The following is a 15,026-nucleotide window of genomic DNA, read 5'->3' as shown; positions in this document are numbered from 1 at the left end:
TCTTTGTTTGTCCCTTGAGCAGAGCGAAAGTGTTGACCGTTTTATCTTTGACTATTGAATTTTTCAACCTACTTTGCCGTCTAGTGCTAGAAGATACTGAAAATGGAATAAGTTTAAGTTACGATTGAAGATAATCTTGGAGCTGGCTTCTAGCCAAAGTGTTTGAAGTGGAAAACTGAAAAAAGTTTGAAACCCAAGAACGGTTTTAAGGAAGGATTAGTTGGAGGCGACCAGGAAGAAAAGCTGATGCAATTCAATTCATGTAACTGGCGTTGAATGTGCATAATATCATCATCACCTTGTAAAGTTTACGCTGTATATCTATCTCGAAATTAATGTCGTCTTAGCGTTGATAGCATAGTGTGCGTGAGAAAATTATAATAACCACAATACAGTACTCACTTAATATCAAAGCGAAAACAACGGTCCTTGAAGAACCCATCAATTTCGCGCGTCCCAGTATATATCTAGGGATTTTGGCGTTCGAAGCAAAGCGAAGAAAATTTTTGTTTATGAGATCCAGTGTGAGACCTTAGAAGAGTACACACACACACACATAAAGAAGGGGGAAACAAAAATAGCGACACACGTACACAACAGCGAGCCATTTCTGCTAAGGATTTATGACGCGCTAGTCGCCCCTTGGTTTATTTGTTTGAAATCGGAAAAGAGCTTCGGAGTATGGAACAATACTGGCCAGGAGTACGAAACAAAAATCAGTACAGAGTACCCGCAAAAGCTGAGTAAAACAGCGGCAGCAGCATTGAAACGTAGACGATGAGCAATCGAGGGTGAAATATTTGACGAATTGAAACATCTGTGATACATGTGTAGATATTATTTTAATTTATTTTAAAATATATACAACGTCCGTAAGTCCAAACGTAGTAAACAAGCAAACAAAAGGCGCCCATCAAAGAAGAGTTCAAATTTGAAGCGCAACTTCATATACAAATTACATTTAAGTTGTAGACGGACACGGTTCGAGCGTTATTCCAAAGGTAAGTACTAGTTTTTCAGCCAATGAAAAACAGCTCCTGTAGCATAAAGCAGTCTGTATATTCGATATTTGAATGCACAGAGTCATATAGCATTGAACACGGTCGACACCGTTCAGTGGAACAGCGCAGACAGTATAGAGGTGAGGAGTCGATTAGTCATTCCGCTGTTCTCTGTGACAACACCACTGCAAGTATTCAGAGTGTTACAAAGTTCTTCCAGTTAACTTTGGTTGTGCTTTGGAACCATGTCAATTTTCCGTTTATTTTACGGTACATCAGATCATGGCGCTGGGTGATGGGGTAACATATTCGACTCGTTTGAAGTACGTATGGCGCTAACACCATCCTCATGGATCTCGGTCTGGTGTGTGACATTGACTTGCGAGAAGTTACCGAACTGCGCTTGCGAAAGACCTTCATAGAATGACACTCAAATATGGCTGCTCTGCCTGTCCCGCAGCCGATTGCGATAAGCTCTTAAAGCTATTGCGCTCGGCTGAATTTTGTGGCGAGTCACGTAAATGTTTTCGTTGACGATGCATACTAGCGCTGCCAATAAGTATTTTGGATAGAAAAACTTGAATTGAGGAGAACTAGAAGCGATGGTTAAATTATGGATATCCTTGGTTTCAATTACAAGTTGGAAGGCGTTCGAATGTTGATCCAACGCACATCAGGTTGATAATAAAAACAATTCGAGGGTGTCTGAATTAGTCATACAAACAAACATTCTGATGTTTTGAACCGTGAACATAGTAATTGAAGCGAAAACCATTGGAGTAGCTATGTTTAGAGAGGAGCCCTCACAAAGGTCTTGGCATGTCGTGGTCGTACGCTCCCGTACTGAATTATCGATGTAATAAATTTTGTGTCATCGCAGATCTCCTTCAGAAGTGGAAAAATCGATCATAGTTATCAGATGATTCATTTTGTTATCAGCTTGGCCTTGTCTTTCATCGATTTGTGTATTGATCGTTCAACGGATTTAATTTTAGCTTATGCAGAAGAACGGAATTGTCTGAATATCGGAATATCGCAATACAGGACTAAAAATGAGACGTGTCCTTCGCGGATAGCAGAAATAAAGCTTTTCTGTGTTGAGTGTGTTGAGGGTAACACTTTTTAAATGCACAAGAAAAGGCAATATTCTGAAGAAAGCCTAAATTATGAATGGATCAATATGATGACAGTAAACTCAAGCATTAATAAACGCAACATCTACTTATGAATTCGAGAGTTTTTATTCAAAACTAGCTGACCCGGCAAACTTCGTCCCGTCCAAAATTTGTTTTATGTACCTTCAAACATTCACGTTTTCTTACTAAGCGCAAGTTCATGGGTCTAATCGCAGAACTGTTCATTTATTGATCTTCTAATCGACCCCGTTGAATTTACCTTTTACTATAAAATTCCTAGTACTTCAACCAAAACTCATCATTATAATATCAGATTATTTTTAGACATAATTCTCGTTCAAAATTTTTCAACCTCGAGTAATGCAGAAATTTGTTTTTCATTTGTATGCAGCCCCCCTTAAGAGAGGAGGGAGGAGTCTCTAACCACCATAGAAACATTTTTTTGTACCCTAGAACCTCCATATGCCTAATTTGGTTTCATTTGCTTAATTAATTCTCGAGTAATGCAGAAATTTGTGTTTCATTTGTATGGCAGCCCAACCGCTATAACTTGAGACTGAAAAGGACAATCACACCAGTGTCAAACCGACACTTGTAGCACACATTGTCGTCTTGAAATAGCCGTATAGTATGACCCGATGCGATAAGTACAACACAAGATATGTTTAAGTGTTGCCATATATTGACAATATACGACATTTCTTTTTCCCCAACCCAATATATAGATAGATTGATTTTCAATGATTTCTAAAACCGGACAAACCATGATCATTTTTTGGACAAACCATGATCAGAGGTGGTCAAACCATGATCATAATTTCTCTTTGAGGAAAATCGTTGAAAAACATAAAAATTTGAATAATTTCAACACCTTATGGTAGTATTAGCCACTAGAGACTTGGGGCTTTTCAACAAACCCAAACTCGTATCGATTAGGTGATTTTCATGAAGAAAAATCGATTTGCATTTACTAGTTGCGTGAAAACACCCCAAATCGGACAAACCAAGATCATTTACCCTATGTTTTATCAATACAGAAATCATTGAACTATCCATCTATTAGGTCGTGTACCCCAGTGGCCAGATAATCCCCCCTATTCCACGCGGCGAGTTCATCATGGAAGCTACCTTACTTTCCAACTTCTTTTTAATACCCGAATCGATAACATGAGGACACGACTTCAAATCTCACATAGTGACAAACTCTAGTCACGTTATTCGCCTACTGGAATGCAGTGACTTGAGTCATCTCAACTCATTCGCCGCGCGGAATAAGGGGAATGTGAATGACCAAAACAAAAGAGCATAAGCCTACCACTCACTGACAAATTCCGGGAAGGTCTATAGAAGGCCACGGATCATCCGCTCGCGGATAAATGGGGTTCTACTGTAAATGAAGTTCACTTGAGCTGAAGTTTTGCATAAGGTATTTTATCGTACACAACAAAATATTGCATAAAATTCCTTTTGAAAAATCAAGATGACAATATTAATTGGCTAGTCCTAGTAAGTCAATTTTTGACCAAAAAAAACGTCAATATTCGTGTTCATATTCAATTGTCTACCACATTCATGTAAAAACGTTATTTACAGTAACTTTTTCATCAATTGAAAACGAATATGCAGAAAGTGCGGTGGATATCTCATCCTGAAACAAATGTTTTCACCTTATTTTTAATCATTTAAGCTAGCCCGACTATTCCGCGGATAATCGGGGTTCTACTGTAATGTAATGGAACAAAAAAAAAATACTCTTACGCCTAAATGGCTACTACTGTGTAATTTGCAATTTATAGAAACCGGATACATGTAACATGTACACGATTAAAACCCGGCTCTGTTACAGCTGAAATGCTAATGAGTCTAAATAGATAAACAAATCTGATAAAAAATATTATGTTTCCAAGGCTCACAGTATCCTGAACAGTGTGTGATTTGAGAAAATAGTCTGCAATTAAGCAACATTTCATTGAAAATGCGGCTGCTCTCGAGGACTAAGAATACGACTGCTCTCTGGGTCTGGGTTTTTGCTCTTTAAATGATGGAAATAAGTCACAATGCAATTTTCATCTATTAAAAAACAAGCAGTTGCAATATTTAATGAGCAAATTGGCTCATAACATCATGAAACCATGAGTATTTTTAACATTGCTGTTATTTCTTCCATATACACTTTATCTTCTTCTCCGTCTCAAATGGCACTAACCTTCCTAGAGAAACTTCGCCATCTCAACGTAGTATTATTTGCGTCATTTTCATTAGTACTTAGTTGAGATTTCTATGCCAAATAGCACACCTCGATGGCATTCGAAACATGAAACAATATCAATAATATCGGCCCTTCTGACAAAACCTTCAATCCAAAATTTCAGCAGAAGAGAATATTCACAGTTTCCGCATTTGTTAAAATTAACACAAAAGCTTCAAGACCATGTTATATTATCATATGTCACTCATTTGGACGCATTACACAAGGATTTTACTAAAATGGATAATAAATCAGTACTATAACACATCCATGGAATGAGCCAAGTTGATAATGCAAGAAAAGTTGATTATCATCAGCACAGATGAGGCAGGATTACAACCAAAGTTGCTGCTAGAACATACAGTTATAACGAAACATTGAAAAACAGTATCCTGCGATGTAAGACATTGCTGAAAAATATTTTTTTCATCATCATACTTTGTCAAAAAAGGCTTCATTAGGGTTACAAATAACGCGAAATCGAAGGAACCATTTGAAAATCAACGAATACGGAAATTTCAAAGAATCGAATCGAAATCGAAAAATTTCGGGAATCGAATCCGAACCCCCGGCATGTTAGGTATGACGCTAACGACTTGACCACGGGAGCATATATATATTGAATGTAAATGATGACGAGACCGTATTTTGTTTACCAATCTGTGTCTCATAGGGCTCTTGCTATACATACATGCAGATCATCTGTTGGGCAAACATAATTTGTTTACATTCGTAATTTCTATGCAGCAGAAGCGAATTCGTTATCAATCGGCGTTCTTGTAGATGATTTCAATATAGTTACGGTCTTTCTACTAGTACGAAATTTTTCATAGAGCTAACATGAACTTTGCGAAACAGTTGGGCAAGCTATTTCATGAACAAGAGTTTTTGTGTGACGCATATTATTAAATTTTCTAGCACCTATTTCGTGATGTTCATTGAGTGACTTTCCCACTAGATTTGAATCGAAAAATTGGCAGAAATGGATTATTAACATTATCGCACCTAGATCAAAGTTAAAGGGACTCGAGCTCACCTTCGAATGCTTCCTTCTATTTTTCATGAATTGGCTAATCGATGAATTTTCTCCGTTTCCGATCAATTTTCTTATAAACGTATTTAATTTCTCCGCAGAGCATTCAGGTACCCGGAAATCATATCTGAGAGTTGGTTGACATTTCTGGCTGAATATGTGCTTAATTCCAACATAATCAACTACTTTTTGGCGGAACTAACCACCGTTTAAGGATATCTGCACACGAATGTTCATTATAGTTTACTTCTTCACGAGACCAACATTCCAGGGCAAGAAGCACAAAGCCTAAATGGGAACACACTCCACCTAATCCGGCTATATACTCGCAATGTGCAGTTTGCACTGTTTTTGTGAATATATGACCAAGGCAATAAAGTGGTCAATTCCACCGTTTTGCATGTGACGATTGTATTGTTTATTTCAGGTTGATATTCCAAATGAGGGTTCATCGATCTAGAGGTTATCTTTAATAACTTAAGAAGGAATTTGAAAACAAAAACGCCCTGAATGCAACTAGACAGCTCGACAGGAATTATCATAAATTCGTTGCATTTAGATAACGTCTTCAGGAGTATACAATCTTAAATGCGCTGCGCTGGTTGCTCGATTTTTTTAACACTTTATTTTCCCATTTATTTTTTTCATGCAGGATGTTTAATCTAATGGTTTTGCCCTTTAGTACAAAGGTGTGCTATTCGGTGAAAAACTATTACCACATGGTTGCTTTCCAAAGACATGAAAATTATCGATTCTTCGAACAGCTGATTGTTTATGAGTTTATGTGTTCACATAACCAACTCAAATTGAAAAAAAAAGCGAGATATTGAGATTCTATTAGTAATTTTATCTGTATTCTATATTATTATCCAGTAAATGTTAAATCGTATAACTTGGCATATTCTAGGTCGCGTATAAAGTGGGATCGAGTCACAATCATGATCATGAGTCATGATCAACGTATACATTGTGTATATCTATCAGATTAAGTCATAATTCGGTGTAACAAACATCGGTTTTATGATATAAACTATCGCAAAATCGATCTAAACGGCATCATGTATGCAATATACAATTAAAAATTACGGAAACGAAATTCAAGTTTCGTGCACGTGCAATTGTTTTCTAAAATGCTAAAAGGCTTTGGTTTGATATGTCGATAATCTGAACCGGTTCAGTAGTTCAAAAGTGAAATGACGACCTCAAAGTTTTCGAAAAAAAGGAGAAACATTTGATTTTTTGAACCGTCCAAAAATGGAAATGGGCATCCTGATGAAAAAAATCAAAAATACGGATCTAATATTTTGCGATAAGGAACAAAACTACCAATTTCACGAAAATCTAAGAACCACTTCGTCTATTTGGCATAGACTGGCTGAAATAGACATACAAAACATTACCTGAAAATTGTAAAATACAGAGACAGCGAGTAAATAACGAACCACCTATCAAATACACAATTTTGGTGTAGATTCGGTGCTAGTAAATATCTCCAACCACCCGACACAACTTGAAAGTTCTTGTTAACCAGCGTAATGGAAGATTTTGAAATTCAATTTTCTTCCACAAGGCAAACATTGTTTGAAAACACCGACAAAATGATGTCCGGAAATGTTCTTTCCTCGGATTTTATATGCTTTGAAAGACCTTGTGTCGAGATTTGCTTTTATGTATCCTTTCTACAAATATATTTGGCGAAGGTTCTTGAAGATGAAGTGACTTTGCAATTGAATTTTCTTCTACAAGGAAACATCGTTCGAAAACACAAACAAAATGATGTTTTGAAGCATTCTCTTCCCGGATTTTGGATGCATTGGAAAGCCTTGTGTCGATTTTTGCCTATGTTTCCATTCTACAAACATATTTTATGAAAAGTGGGTTCCTGTGGACGGAGTAAGCCAGACAAACCGTCATTTTGCTTAACCCACGAACAAGAAGTTTCGAAATTTAAGATTGAAAACGTCGTTGGCGATGATGTACCATAAAATTATGGAACATAGTCCAGAGGTTATCGCTCTTGTGCTGATGTTGCTGCATTTGAGATAGATAAGACTGGCATGCTGCGAGCGCTGTCTTTTGAATGATGCACTACATAAGAATCGGAAGAAGGAAAATATAAATTGTTTTTTTTTTTGTTTGTTTCCTTCCAGATATTTTTCTACTAGTTGTTATATTTGAACGTTGCCATCTTTTCAACGGATTGAAAAAATCATTGCCATCATCACCATCGTAGCCCCATCGCTGTGACCTGCGTTAACGGTCAAAACTCTCGAAACCCCGGAGGACTACTTTAGCATAGAAACAACAAAATATCGCGCATCGAAAACAACGGTGGCGCGCACATACAAACAAACAACAAACCAACAAACAAACGCAGAGAGGAGATATCCATCCACGGACTGTGTGTGTAGTAACAGCTGCTGTAATACCATCGTCCACAGAGAGCTGAGCGTTTATCAGCTGAGAAATTCTACACACGCAACCATTCACAAGAGCCAGACAATACACACACATTCCATGGAAAACGGTAGTACTACATACTGAAACAGAAGTACTAGAGCACGGCGACAGCTACGGCAATCGTGCATCTCCACAGAGCTCGTCATTGTAGAATCTAATATCGAATCGAATAGTTCTTTGTTACTGATATTGGGGTGAAGCAAAAGTGAGAGCCACAATCACGGAAGCATCCGGGTGAGTGATCGTTTAGTGGATTAATTGCTTTTAGTTAATACTAATCAACAATAATGGGGGGTAGTGTTCAGAACGATCTGCTATCTAGCAGGCGAAAAATGCGATGTGAAATTTTATTCGATTCAGAAGTGTGTACACAGAGCGGCCATTTTGAATTGCTACTTTGCAGCACTGCCTATGGTTCGATTATAGGGCGCTTGCAGCGTGCATATGTATTAGTGATCTGTTGGGCAGGCAAAAGTGATCGCTCCATAGGAATTATATGGAGCGACAAGATTGAGCTTTGTTTAAATAATTATTTTAGCGAAATAGTTATAAAGATTACGCGCTAATCTATATGAATAACATGCGAATATATGTTTCTTCACATAAAAATATTTACTTTTAGCGTCAAAGCCATACACACGGGGAAAAATAGAAATTTCTGTTTTGGCCATGATTCATATCAATGGAAGCAGATTGATTATTCAAAAATTTTCACAGAAATAGTGCAAACTGCACATTGCGATTGTATAGCCGGATTAGGTGAAGTGTGCTCCCATTTAGGTTTTAAGCTTTTTGCTGGTCTCGTGAAAGAATAAACTATAATGAATATTCGTGTGCAGATATCCTTAATCGGCGGCTAGTTCCGCCAAAAAAGCAGTTGATTATGTTGAAATTAAGGACATTTTCAGCCTGAAATATCAACCAACTCTCAGATATGATTTCCGAGTACCCGAATGCTCTGCGGAGAAGCTAAATACGTTTATAAGAAAATTTATCGGAAACGGAAAAAATCCATCGATTGACCAATTCATGGAAATACAAGGAAGCATTCAAACGTGAGCTCGAGACTCTGTGACTTTGATCTAGGTGCGAAAATGTTGATAATCCTTTTTCTGCCAATTTTTCGATTCCAATCTAATGGGAGAGTCGCTCAATGAACATCGCGAAATAGGTGCTAGTAAACTAAATAATATGCGTTACACAAAAACTCTTGTTCATAAAATAGCTTGCCTAACTGTTTCACAAAGTTCATGTTAGCTCTATGCACTATTAGAATGACCGTAACTCTATTTAAATCATCTACAAGAACGCCGATTGATAAAAATCCGCTTCTGCTGCATAGACACTACGAATGTAAACAAGCGAATGTGTGCCCAACACATGCTCTGCATGTATGTGTAGCAAGAGCCCTATTAGAAGAACGTTTAGCAGCTGCAGTGACAAATTATTTGACATTGTTGGGAAGGAGTGATCTTCCAGACATTGGCCCTTCTAGGATGACACCAAAAATATAAACTAGTACGGAATAAAATGAAAATTGCACAAATCTTCCAAGTGTTCATTTTTTGTCTGTAAAGTTTACTAATATCACTAATAAATACTAATAAAGTTTACTAATACCCACATCAGTGTGACACAATCGCGACCCTGTTGAGTGAACTTTCAAATTGGATAACAGATTCGTTTCGTGATTGAAAGATTGCGATATCTCCTGCAGAATGTTCTCGAAGTTTCTCGGCAATTTCACAGTTTTGGTAGCATACCAATATTTTGCATGAACGGACGCGATTGGACAGGTTTTTTTTTGTCAATTACTCAGCCAGCAGTAGCGAATCGAGTGCGGTTGTGTGTGTACGCGTGAATGAGGCAAGAGGTGTGTTGGTGTTTGTTTGTCTAATGGTTTTCATTGCTAAGTGTGTGTGTATTTGGGGGGCGGGTGGAAAGGGGTAAAGGAAAATCATCTGTTTGTGGAGAGTGCGTATACGAAACTGAATCCACACACATACTCATAACGGCCACCACTGAAAATCAAGCGAGTTGACATAGTATTGGTGTTATTTCATCATACTGTCGTTTTTGTGGTACACAGTACAAATGAAATCATCTTCGCAACGGACAACGCGAAAATGGGTGCAAATTTGCGATGGAAAATTATGCTAAATAAAACTGATTTCTTTTTTCTATTCTGCTAGCTTTGAGGGAATCAATCATTGAGGGGTTTTGATTTTAGCTATTAGCGACTGTTGTAAGGCGCAACACTCATGGTCGAATGTCAAGTTTGTGGTATACATCAAATGACACTTGCATCAGCAACTTTCCACAAGAGTTCCCGTTTGCTCATTCCAGACGTTGTGAATTTCGTTAGCCCTGGAATTTTTTTCGCATACTCACTGAAAATGAAACTAGTTAAAGGGTTATGCTTCTACCTATCCCATTTCTCATTTATCTATTGTTGCTTGAGTCAACTGCGGATTGCGGCTTCAAATCACATTATTCTCACAGTAATTGAAAGTGTTTGTGGAATGCTTAATAGTGATCTCGATTCGGATTCTTTCTTTTTCAATTGTGGCACGCCTCAGTATTCATAAACCAGTTTGCTGGAATGGATGAATATTGAAACAGTGTCATTTCCAGTTGAAGTGGATATTAGGTTCCGGTGGATAGTTTCCGGACCAATTGACAAAATCAGAATTGCTGCTGACTGATAATTAGCAACGAAAGTCAAAAACGATAATCACAGGGGAAATGGCGAAATCATACCAGTCGCCAGCTAAAATAGCTACACAAGATGTAAGGAAGATGTAGGGATTCATTTGACCCTAGATGGCAAAGAATAGTCTGAAACTTGTTATTTCAAGGAAGAGTTATGTCTCCTTTGTTGTGGTCTCTAGTTATTGATGATCTAACTAACCCGACTAATTTAGATTACGAAGTCATTGGATTCGCTGATGACATAATCATTTTAGCGGGGGGTAAGTATGAGTATACTTTTTCCAAAAGAGTTCAAGCAATCCTAAACTTCACACTGAATTGGTTCAACTTGAAAGGACACAGGATATTAAAAAACGGCCAATTCCAGGAAAAGAACCTATAATAATATCTTAGATTGGGAGATGTACAATTGGAACGTTAAAAACCAACCAAATACTTAGGTGTCATGCATTGAAAACGTACACTATTTTGTGGATTATCTACAGGGTATAAGTCACGCAACCGATTTGCACAAAAAAATCGTATAAAAAATCTTTATTCTCGAATAAAAAACGTTACAAAGTCGATAACTGAACCGCCTGGGAACCAACACGCTCGATAGTTGCAGCGCGTTATTTTTTTGCTTAAGAGAACGTTGAGTTACTTACGTGCCACCCTGTATACAGGTATACTTCGATATAACGTACATTTCACTTTCAAGATTGTACGTTATATCGAAGCATAATAAAGTACTCACAAACGTAGTCTATAATACATTATTGTATTGCTGTTTTAGCAATGTTAATGAATAACTTCAATCAGAAGACGAAGCCAGCCTTTCTCATGATATTTCCCTCCGTACTGTTGATTGATGCTTGATTCATTTAGAATCCGGAATCACAAAATCAGCTGTATTTCTGGATTGATTGAAGGTACAATACTTGTTTTAGCACCACAATACAGATAATTCATTGTTTTATCAGGAAAAAAATATTGAATTTTTTTTCCTTTACACTTTCGAAATGTGTACGTTATATCGAGGTAAAATGTACGTTATATTGAGTGACGTTATATCGAGAGTACGTTATATCGAAGTATCCCTGTATTCTGTCTGGAATCGGAGCTCAAAACCTGGGAAATATCGATGATTAAAGACGATTGGGGGTTCTATCAATATCATGACAATTCCAATCATGCAATACACATTTTATTATAAAAACAGTAGTTATTGATCGGACACTGTTAAATCCTGGTCGCAGTGGTTCAATGGCCCGACAGAATAAGAAGATCCTTGATTTGCTGTCGAGTAAATGCTCTTCCCAAACATGTTTTCGAAAGCAAATGTTCTATTGCAATGCAGTGGAAAAATTTGCATCTGAAATTTTGAATTTTTTAAAATCTGGAATTCAATATCTAGAATATAAAATATGGAATTCAAAATCAGGAATCTGCAATGTAGAATCTAGAATTCAAAACTTGGAGTTCGAAATCTAGAATCCACAATCTGGAATTGAAAACTTTAAAATCTGAAATTGAAAATTCGAAATCTAATAAATCTGGAGTTGAAAACATTAAATCTAGAATCTGGCCTCTAAATTCTCAAATCTAAAATTTGATACCTAATATTTGTAACCAATACTTTCGAATTTTAAATCTTAAATAGGGAATTTGAAATCAGAAATCTTAAAAAAATCTGAGATCTAAAATCCGAAACTTAAAAAAATCAGGAATTCATCGTCCGAAATCTGGCATCTAGAATTAGGAATCTAATCTAGAATGTAAAACCTGTAACAGAAAAATTAAAGTCTGAACAATTTGTATTTCAAAATTCGGAATCAATCTCTCTAAGTCTAACGTAAATTCAATATCTGGGATTTAAAATCTAGAATCCTAAATTCGAGAATCTAAAATCAAAAATATCAAATCTGAGATCCAAAATCTGAAATCTAAAACAATGTGGAATCAAAAATCTGGAATACAAAATATGGAATCTAAAATATGAAATCTGGAATTAAAATTCTTGAATCTAAAGTCTGGAATCGAAAATCTTGAGTTTTATAGTTGGGATCTCAAATATGGAATCTTAAACTTTTAGATTCCAACTCTGGAATCTAAAATCTGAAATCTGAAAAAATTTGAACCAAAAAACCCCAATTCAAAATCTGGATTCTGGGAACTTTAAGTTTGGATTTCAAATCTTTGAAGATATGGAAAAATGGAAATCCGCAATGAAATATGAATTATGCATTTGAAGTCTGAATACAATAAATCAGCATAAGAGATTTGTAATGATAAGTTAAGAGCAGGGGTTCTCAAAGTATTTTGAGCAAGAGACCCCTTTTTCTGAATGAATCGGTACCATCGATCCCTATAGTCAAATTTCTTGAACTTTTCTTATTTCTTATTCACACACAATACTCACAAATTTTTAAAATTTTGCGTTTGTTTAAGTGGGTAAACTTGACGTCATTTTCTCATCAATAAATAGACAAAAAAGACAAAATTAGTAAATATCATGTGTAAAGAATAATTAATAATACAAATTACAACGATAATACTTTCTACTAAAATATTAGTCATTATTATAACAACACGGAACAACCAATAAAGTACAGGAAAACCTGTTTTTGTGCGGTTGCTTTTCAAGCGACATTTGTGTAACTGTTAGGTGCGATAGTATTATTTATGCGATTAGTTTGTGTGATTCAAGACCCAATGTCATAATAAAATCGCACAAAAAGAGTCGCACAAACGAGGAATCACGCAAAAAGGGACCGCACAAAAACAGGTTTGCCTGTACCTTCAAAGTTTCAATTAAGAACCTGTGTTAATTAATCGAATTTCAGACCTTGTCGACCCCCAAAATCAGATTTCGTTTATAACGACCCCTCTGGGAAAACGACATCGACTCCAATGGTCGACGACAACTTGATTGGGTAATCTACAGGATTTTTAGGATATCTTAGAGGTTCGAATTCCAAATTTTTACCACTGACAGAGCGTGATTTGTGATTAGATTTCTATATCTGAAATCGGGCTCTAGTTTTTCTGGCTCGCGGCCATTTTGAAATTCAAAACTGCATAACTTTTGGAATCTGAGATTTGCAATTAGGAGTCTAGGTACGAGAATGCGGAAAGGCAGAATTTTTGACATTCTAAGATTTCTTTGATTGTCTTCGCCATTATATATTTCTTTGAATTGTTAAATATATAGTGCAATTTTGGCGCCAGCTGTAGAACTCAAGGCTCTCCAGCGCGATACGATTTTTATGCTCGAAGGTGAAAGTCGGTATTTGTGGGATATCCGATACACCGCCGACGCTGTGTTTGTCTTTAGCCTAGATGCACATGGGAATGGGGGATTATGTTGCAGCGAATGATACTTTGGTATAATCAGAAAACGCAAACTTTGTGATGTAGGTTTCAATTTTTAACTGGCTGTGAAGAGACTTCGATTTGCGTCACAATTTGGGACACTGTTCGTGACATTTTGATTTAGGAAAATGCCTTGCATGAGAGCCAATGATCAACGAAGTTAAGCATTGGCGACAGTATTTCAGATATTTGAAGATGGGATAAATAATCAGTGAGAATAAAAAATTGATGGAACAACGCCCCCCCCCCACCCATCAAGACTGTTTCATTTCAATCAATTTAGTCTGATAACAGAGAACGCATGAACCCCACTCACAAACCATTGTGTTTGTTTACTTTTTATGGGGTTGTTCAATCACTTCCATAATTGTAAGTAATTGATGTTGATGTTTGTTTTTGATAGGAAAGGGAACAAGAAAAATCGGCCACCTGTAGCGCGAGAGTGCTGTAATTCATCTGCTTTCGTTTTCCTCGTTTTATTCTAGTCGACGCAAGGCACATTGAGCTTCTCAGCTGTGTCTAACAAGTGCCTTTAGAACGTTTTGGTACAACTTACGATTAGCGGGATACGATTTCTTCCATGACCTGAATCAATTGTTTGTGTGCTTCCGCTTATCAATTTGTAAACACACTATTTCACTATTTTTAAGCTATTCCGCAACTCGAAACAACTGTGCGATGATCGGCCGAAAGGGACCCTTTTGAGGTTTTGTGGTGGTGAGGAGGCAGTTACGGCATTACCACATCGTTTACATAGCTTATCAGTAGAGCGCGACCGCACTGACACGGGATTGGAACGTGCGTACTGAATGGTGGCCGCCGAATGCGAAGGGCAAATAAAACTATTACAAACGGTGATAGTGTGACCGTACCACACGTATCAACTTTCATTGTTGACCGGCTGTGAGCTTGTAATATTCCGCGGGTAAACAAACGGGTCAAACTTCCGTGTCGGTCTATTTTTTCAAATAACAATGAGTTGTAGCAAGAGTAATTCCTCTTTTTTGCGACACATTGACCCCATGCAAACGAATAAATTAACGGAACATTCTGCAAAGTTCACTTAACATAGGGCAAGCATA

General features: G+C 37.0%; 1 protein-coding gene across 2 annotated transcripts in view; it reads left to right on the top strand.

Annotated features, from left to right (window-relative positions):
• The window catches only part of LOC129767193 (cyclin G), a 42,111-nt gene continuing 27,085 nt past the window's right edge, over positions 1 to 15,026 (top strand). For both annotated transcript variants that reach the window (XR_008741500.1, XM_055767873.1), the window contains exons 1-2: positions 1 to 1,001; positions 7,569 to 8,112. The gene's annotated coding sequence lies outside the window, so the exon portion shown is untranslated. The remainder of the gene's footprint in view (positions 1,002 to 7,568; positions 8,113 to 15,026) is intronic.

Source organism: Toxorhynchites rutilus, chromosome 1 (assembly GCF_029784135.1).
Source record: "Toxorhynchites rutilus septentrionalis strain SRP chromosome 1, ASM2978413v1, whole genome shotgun sequence".
In the NCBI taxonomy this organism is placed as follows: domain Eukaryota; kingdom Metazoa; phylum Arthropoda; class Insecta; order Diptera; family Culicidae; genus Toxorhynchites; species Toxorhynchites rutilus.
The sequence above is the reverse complement of the archived record's forward strand: the minus strand, read 5'-3'. Positions and strand labels throughout refer to the sequence as shown.